At 39.7% G+C, this 8220-nt stretch overlaps 1 non-coding gene across 1 annotated transcript; it reads left to right on the forward strand.

Moving 5' to 3' along the window:
• Nucleotides 1-4775: 4775 nt before the first annotated feature.
• On the forward strand, nucleotides 4776-4882 carry LOC122722170. Its single transcript, XR_006349094.1, has one exon. It is a non-coding gene; the product is annotated as a small nucleolar RNA R71 (small nucleolar RNA).
• Nucleotides 4883-8220: the final 3338 nt, after the last annotated feature.

Below are 8220 nucleotides of genomic sequence, written 5' to 3' on the forward strand. Positions count from 1 at the left end.
GAAGGGAAAAACGTGGAGTATGTATCAAATTGCAAGGGATGGGCTCTTTGGTCTTTCACTTTCTGCCCAAGTTCTTCAAGATGCTTCCCAAGTGTGTTCAAGTTGCTGCCCAAGGTGCCTCTTCACATTCCCTTGCCACCCATTCACAATTAAGGAAGATGGAGCCTCCTTTTGCAATTTGAATTTTGAATGTGCAAGGCATGAAGTGGGAAATATGTGATCTTTGGATTTGGCTTCCTTAATAAGCTGGATCTTGAAATCCAAAATCTGAATATGAATCTTGGAGATTTAAATTTCAAAATACTTTCCTCATTTGGCTCTCCATATATGGCAGCTTGAGATATGGCTTCTTGAATAAGGAAAAGGCTACTTGGAAATTTGAAATTTGAAATTCAAATTGCCTTGGCTGAATGTTCTTTCCATATTTACCACTTTCCTTATTTAGAACTTTCCTTATTTAGCTTGACTTGATTTCAACTTGGCAGGCTTGCTCCCTTTTGCTCCAAATAAGGCAGTTTTAGGGGGATTTTCTCCAAAATATCCTTTTACACCATTTTCTACAAAATAATGTCAAGAGTACTAAATTAAGCAGAAATCATGTAAATAATCATCAATAATATCAAGATAAAAAGGACTAAAATATGCTCTATCATTATGACTTGGACAAGTAAATAATAAAAATAAATAAAAAGAGGGGGTTTTGTTTTGATGATAATGAATTAAAACTAAAGAGTAAGAGAAAGCAATAATGAGTAAATCAATGGGAGAAAAGCTCTAGTTGAAGTATGGATCTATTTCAGCTTGTTTAGAATTGATCATTGATTCTTTAATACTCCTATTTATTTCAATAAATTAGTTTAGGATGTGGAAGACACTTCTTACAATCCAAATTCCTCCTTAGTTCTAGTTTGACTAGGAAACGTTCACTATTCAAACACTAGTTAACAAGTTGCCAAGGAACGTCCTTAGGGTTTTTACTTTTCAACTGTTAACTGCCTTTAGACTTAGAAAAACCTAATTCTAACCTTGCCAACCGCGTGGTCAAGTTTAAATTATGCAACTGATTGTACTTATGTTTAAACAATCTAAGCAATTACGGACCTAAATCATTCAAACAATTTATTACTCATGCAATTAAAAGCAACAGGCCTTAATTGATTCTAAAAGCAAAGCAATAATAATGGAAAGATCAAGTTGCATAAATATTGAAAATAAATAAGAGTTTAATAATAGAGTTTCAAATCTTCCAATTCATCACAAAACTGAAAATTCCCAACTTCAACTAGAAAGGAAAAGTGTTTAGCCACTCATAGTAGACAAAATACATAAAAAGAAAGGGGAAAAGTAGAAGAAGAGGCTGTTGTGCTACTGCTGCATTTCTGCAGTATTTCCTATGGCTTTCTGCAGAAAATCTGATGGTTTCTTGTTGGTTTGGGGCTGTCTCCTTTTATAGGTGAAGAGTCCTAGTCCAATTAGGATTTGGAATCCTAATTTGACTTGGTCTTTTATAGTCTTTTATTCCTTCTTTGCTTTTGTATTTAATTATGAATGAATTCTTCTTTTTGAGAAAGTCTTTCTTGGGAGTGACTCTTGGAGATGTCCTAAGATTGATCTTGAAGTGTTTGAAGTAGGATAGGACATCAATGCTTTTGAAATTTGAAATTTGCCTCTTTTCCGCGCTGCTGTCCGCCTCTGTTTCAGTTTGATTTGGGCAGTTGATTTGCCCAAATCACTTGCCCCAATCGCTCGCGCAAGTCAGTCCCAGTTTTCTGCTTTAGCTCCTTGTGAGTGATTTGGCCAAATCACTTCGACCCAATCACTTTTTCAGCTTTTTCTGGACTTTTTCTCCAACTTTCCATTTTCTTCCTTTCCTGCAAAAACATGATAAAAACCATAAATTAAGCTGAAAAATGTGTAATTAAACAATAATAAAGATAATAAAAATGCGGCTAAATTATGTTTAATCAAATACCCCCACACTTAACCTTTTGCTTGACCTTAAGCAACAAATAACTTAGTCAATCAAGTTTCTTTTTCTTTTGAGCCTAAGTACCACTTAATCAGCCCCCTCTAGACTCCCAAATTGAAGTATTACAGTGTAGAGTACATGCACTAAGGTTGTCCTCTCTTTCCTTGTTTCCTTTTACCCACCATGGCTAAGAGAAAGTTTTTGATTTGATCATACTTTATTCTTTCATTTTAGGCTTAATACAACCCCTAAGAGTGACTTGCCGCTTTTTATTTTTATTTTCATTCAGTAGCACTATTTCTTATTCTTGCCTGAAAAAGTCACCAACCTTTTTACGCGAAGGTGCATATTGGTGATACCCACCCCTGGTTACTCAGTTAGTCACTTGTTCAAGTGGGTACTAGCTCTATTCATAGTCCTTGACCATTGAAACAAGTTTGTATTGTGTGCTTTTTGCTAAGTTGTATTTCCTTCTTTCTTTTCTTTTTCTTTTTTTTTTTATAACAGTTTGGGCAAATCAGCTCATAGAGAGTTACACTAACTTTTTATTGCATGTATATATATTTTTCCCTTGACCATAGTAAGTGCAAATATTCAATTTAAGAGAAAAACTTCCTAAGTGAAGGTAACACACTGTAAATGATTCAATTTAGGCTTAAAGGGTTGGAAAATTTAATGGGGTTATGAGATAGGAGGCTCTTTTAACTTTGTCATCTATGCTGAGTAGAGCAAAGGCTAAAACAAAATCTGTGTGTATGTGTATGTGTGCAGAAGTGAATATGAGTGCAAAAAGAAATGTGTGTGAGAAAAAAATTTTGATGTGTGTGAAAAAGGGTAAGAAAAATGCAAAAAGAGGCAAAAAAATGGGAAAAGATAATGCAAAAATCTTCCCCAGTACCCCCACACCTAGTCTAAGCATTGCCCTCAATGCAAAACATATAAAGAGAAAAATAAGAGAGAAAGGGACTCCCTGGGGTGGTGATTTGGCCAAATCAGGTGTGGTAGTGGTCTGTAGGTATGAAGTGTTGAACCAGCAGCTGCAGCATGCTTTTCATGTGTATGATTCGGGCCTCCATTTTGTCAAGGCGAGATTCTGCAGATTGATCAGCTGTTGGAGGTTATGCTGATTTGGACAGTGATTTGGGCAAATCACTTGGCCAAATCACCTCTGCTGTAGTTAAGTTCTGCTAATTTTCCCATCGATTTGCACAAATCGCCTTTGCTGGGTTGCCTCCCAGTAGTGCCCTAGTTTAAAGTCGCGGGCTGGACTTTTCTTACTTAAAAGGCTCAAGTAATGGGGGGAGGGAAAAGGATCCCAACAGAATTAAGTAAGAAGTGCAGCACACCTTTCGTTTTGGTTATAACCCATCCTATTTCTTTCATGTACTCATGAAGTAACATGATTAATTTCTCCTCTTTCAAGTGAGGTGTGCCTCTAGCCCCTATGTTTGAATTTTTGAGGTGATTGGGCAGCATTTTGAACTCCAATTCATATTTCTCCATATAAGGTGGCTGCTATCTGGTATTGAACTTGGGCAAATCGAATCCTGCTTGCACTGATGATTTGGTCAAATCAAAATCTGTCTGCATTGTTGATTTGATTTCTGCCTGTTCAAGTGATTTGGGCAAATCGCCTTTGGACCAGTCTGTGCAGCATGTTGTCTCTTCCATTTCTATTTCTTTCAAATTTTTCTTGTTCTCCTCATCCTCCAAGCTAGTGTCTCTTGGTATTTGTTTGACAGCATCAAGCAAAGGTATATTGATCTCCACTTTGCGAAAGGTTGCAAGTATTTCTTTCTCTTCTTTTTCTTTTTTTGATCTTGCAAATCTCTTTGGGAAGGGAGGAGGTACTTTGAACTTTTCTGTTGGTTGCTGTACTGTTTTCTACCTCTGACTAGATTCTGCCCGGTCTGTTGATTTGGGCAAATCGATTTCTGCCCTTTCTGGTGATTTGGGCAAATCGATTTTGCCTGGCTGTCCTGTATGTCCACTGATTGGGTCTGCGATTTAGGTAAATCGATGCCCCTGATCACTTTCCGGCAGTTTCTCCTCAGCAACCTGTTTCTGTATTTGGATAAATCGCTGCTCACCCTTGCTATCTTGAAGCTCTTTCACACTCCTTAGTGTAATGGCACTAACATTCTGCCTTTGATTGATTTCAGTTTGGGAGGGTAGCTTTCCTTGTAATTCAAGCTTACTCATTAAAGTGGCCATTTGACTCATTTGCTGCTCAAGATTTTGCACCGAATTTGCTAAGGATTTCACGATCTCTTCAAGGGGAGTGTTGGACTTTTGAGGTGCTGCTTGGGCTGGATTTTTTTGTTGATAGCTTGGATATTGATTGGCCCTTGCATAACTGAAGTTCAGATGGTCCCTCCAACCTGGTTTGTAGGTGTTAGAATAGGGATCATACCTCCTTTGCCCATTAAATCCTTCTACTTGCTGGTCCTTTTCTTAAAGGAAAGGACATAGGTCAGTAGGGTGGCTTAAGTTTGCACATATTCCACATGGTTTGGGATGCTGAATCTGCTGGAATAGTTGGGCTTGACCCACAACAAGGCTACGAACAGCATTGGTGAGGTCAGAAATTTGGAAAGCTAAGGAAGATGTACTTACCTCATTTACTCTCCTTGGCAGCTGTCCTTGGTCTTCATATTGCTTTGAGGTTGCTGCCATTGTAGAAATTAGGTCCCTTATGGCTTGAGGTGTTTTGTCTTCAATTGATCCTCCAGACGCTGCATCAATCAACCTCCTTTCTAAAGGTAACAAACCTCCATAAAAGTATTCAATTAGGGACTTATCAGAGATGTCATGTTGAGGGCAGTTTGTGCACAATCGATTGAATCTTTCCCAATATTCATATAGCTCTTCATAATCCTTTTGTTTGATGCAACTAATCTCTCTTCTGATGCCAATAGCTTTTGAGGTTGGAAAGTATTTGCTCAAGAATGCTCTCACCATCCCAGCCCATGAAGTGATGGATCTGGATGGTAAATAGAACAACCATTCTTTAGCAAAATCATCAAGAGAAAAGGGAAAAGCTCTTAATTTAACATGCTCTTCAGAAATACCTTGAGGCCTCATTGCTGAGCACACAATGTGAAATTCTTTAAGGTGCTTGTGTGGATCTTCATTTTTCAGAGCTCTAAATTTTGGAAGGAGATGAATTAATCAGGTTTTGAGCTCAAAAGGGGTTGCCAAAGGTGGGTAAGTGATGCACCATAGTGCTTGATCATCCAAAGGTGTTGCTAGTTCGCGGAGAGTTCTTTCTTGTGCCATTGGAGCTCTTGCCATTGGAGCTCTTGCCTCAACTTTTTTAGCTTCAAATTCAGCAAGGACAGCAGTTGGTTCAAAAGCAGTAGCTGCTGCATTTTCTGCCTCTTCAGGTGCAGTTGTGACTATCTTTATAATAGCTGGTTCAGCTAATGTTTTAGGGGCTGGTTCTGATATTTTGTTAGCAAAAATTTCTGGTTTTTTCGCTGATTTTGGTGCAGTTTTAAGGGCTGGTTTTGAGTGCAGCAGCTTGTGCAGCAATAGATTCAACAAGTGCAGCATGTACAGCAATTTCAGCAATTGGTTCAGCAAATTTTGCAGCAGGTGCAGCAGATTGTATGGCGGATACCAGATTTGTTGCTGTTGCTGATGAAGATGGTTTGGAGGCTTGATTCCTCAAGTTTGCTTGCTTTCTCAAGCTCTTGGTAATACGTTCAATTTCTGGATCGTAAAGAAGAGCTTCTTTACGGTCAGCCCTGGTCATAAAAGGAAGATTCATTAGTTTAAATCAAATCCCCGGCAATGGCGGTAAAGGGAGACAAGGAAAGAAGGAGAGTAACCTTGATGTAACGACCCCAAAATGGACCGTCACCGGCGCTAGGATTCAGGACGGCTTAAGGCCGCCAGAACCCTTAGCAAGCCTAGTATACTCTCTAGGTACCTGTAAATCTCATACATGATCATACATTTTCTGTGAAAATAAAAACTTTTCTCTGGACCAAGGCGTAACCTGTGCATGCACTATCTCTGTACTCTGTACCCCTGACTAGAGCTTGCTCTAGATGGGTTAATTCATACCTGTTAAGCCTGGTTTTTCTCATACTCTATAAAACAGTTATATACATATACAGATCATGTACATAACAAAAGATTTACAACACAAAATAACTAAGTCAAGCACAACTTTCACTGTATACACAACTAGTACATCTCTTTAACATTACATGTCCACTCTAAGCTATTACAAATCTCTTTACTCTTTCTGTACCCTGCTGGACTTCCCCTGTACACTGTACACTGAACCTGCAAGACTGGAATTAAGGGAGTGGGATGAGCTCTATAGCCCCGTGAGTAGCACAGTAAAACATATCATTAAAACATAATCTTATGGAATGCATCATACCACAGACAATCCATATCAAGGTAAACCTGTCACCAAATAGTCCCAGTATCTCATACCAAGGCGTAGGCAAAGGCACCTGGATTTCCTGTCTCATATATGTATATGTGTATATAACACCTGTACTTACCATTGCCAGGGCATAGTCAAAGGCTTCTAGACTTTACTATACCTGCCAGGGCGTAGTCAAAGGCTCCTGGACTTATCTCAGTGACTATTGGATCATTCAGCATTCACCCACATCAATACATAACTATGCAATGCAACATATTCGTGGATTCTAATGCCATCACCCTACTGCATAACCATGATGCATGAAATATGCGAAAAACATTCCATTTCTCAATTAAAATTCCACTCACCTCTGGCTATCTGGACTGACTCTGCAGGCTCTGTAAACTCTGGAGCAGTACTCACTGCTGCTCTCTCTGGTTCCTCTGGTCTGTGCCTACACAGATGGACTCAAATGAGGGACCAAACTAGCTTATGAACAACTCTATGAAACTCCCCAAGAATCCCCGTAAACTCACTCAAACATCCATGCAAAGCATGCAAAGGAATGCTGGACAGGACACTTTCGGCGGCAGGTTCGGCGGCCGAAAGTCCTCTCCAGAGCCAAAACTCATGCACCTTCGGCAGCCAAATCTCAACTTTCGGCAGCCGAACCCTTTCGGGGGCAAGTTTCGGGGGCTGAAAGGCACTCCAGAGACGAAAGTCTCTACCCTTCGGCGGCCGAAACTCCCCTCCAGAGCCGAAAGTCCAAAGGCTCGGGGGCAAGCTTAGGCAACCAAAGCCACCTCCTCAGCACATTCGGCGGCCGAACCATTCTTCGGCGGCCGAAGCTGGGTTCATCAGCAAGGCAGAACCTTGCTCTGCCTCGCGCCAAAATGCACCAATCTTCCTCCAACTCAAACACCTCAACTCCTCAACATGCATACACCCAAGTATATGCTCAAAGGGGTCAGAAACTATCTTAAAACCCCAAGAACACAAAACATATAACACATATACAAGCTTTTCTCACAAAAATATCAAAAAAACTCTCTTTTACCCTAAGCATGCAACTCTCCCCCAAAACCTCAAAAATCTTCCATAAATCATGAAAACAAGCTCAGGATCTTCACTTACCTCTTGAAACCAAGAAGATGAATGATCCTAACGTGGAGTTTTAGAGCAACTCTCCTTCAAACTCTCCAAAATTCACAACTTTGTGTTTTTAGCTCAAAACCTTCAAAATAACATAAAACTCAATCAAATCTTTGCAAGATGTAATGAAAACATAAGGAAAACGTAAGGAAGACAGAGTCTCACCTCAGAAAGTGAAAGAAAGAGGCAATCCTTATCCTTTCAACCGATTGAGGGCCTTTTATAGGTGGCTGGCCAGACCACCTTCGGCGGCCACACGTGAAACCGAAAGCCATACATGTTCGGCGGCCGAATGTCACCTTCGGCAGCCGAACCTGGCTTTTCTGCCTTAGTTCTTTTCGTTCAAACACTCATTTCCTTATAGTTTAAAACTATGAACATACCAAAACATGTTAGAAAAACATCAATCTTCCCCTTTAGAGAATTCCGACATCCTGGACTGCACCGGAAAGTAGAAGTCCGATGCCGGACTCTCGCCGGGTATTACACTTGATGCATACACTATTCACTGCAATGCTTCAAAATAGGGGTCTAGAGTAAGAGTTTAAGTGGAAATAAAGGATCAAGTAGTAAAGAGAGCTTGTTTGACTAAGTTTATTTGCTTAAGGACAAGCAAAAGACTAGGTGTGGGGGTATTTGATTAGTTCAAATTTAGACCATTTTATCATATTGTTATTAATGTTAATTTACACTTTTTTTGCCTAATTTTATG

Source organism: Manihot esculenta, chromosome 16 (assembly GCF_001659605.2).
Source record: "Manihot esculenta cultivar AM560-2 chromosome 16, M.esculenta_v8, whole genome shotgun sequence".
In the NCBI taxonomy this organism is placed as follows: Eukaryota; Viridiplantae; Streptophyta; class Magnoliopsida; order Malpighiales; family Euphorbiaceae; genus Manihot; species Manihot esculenta.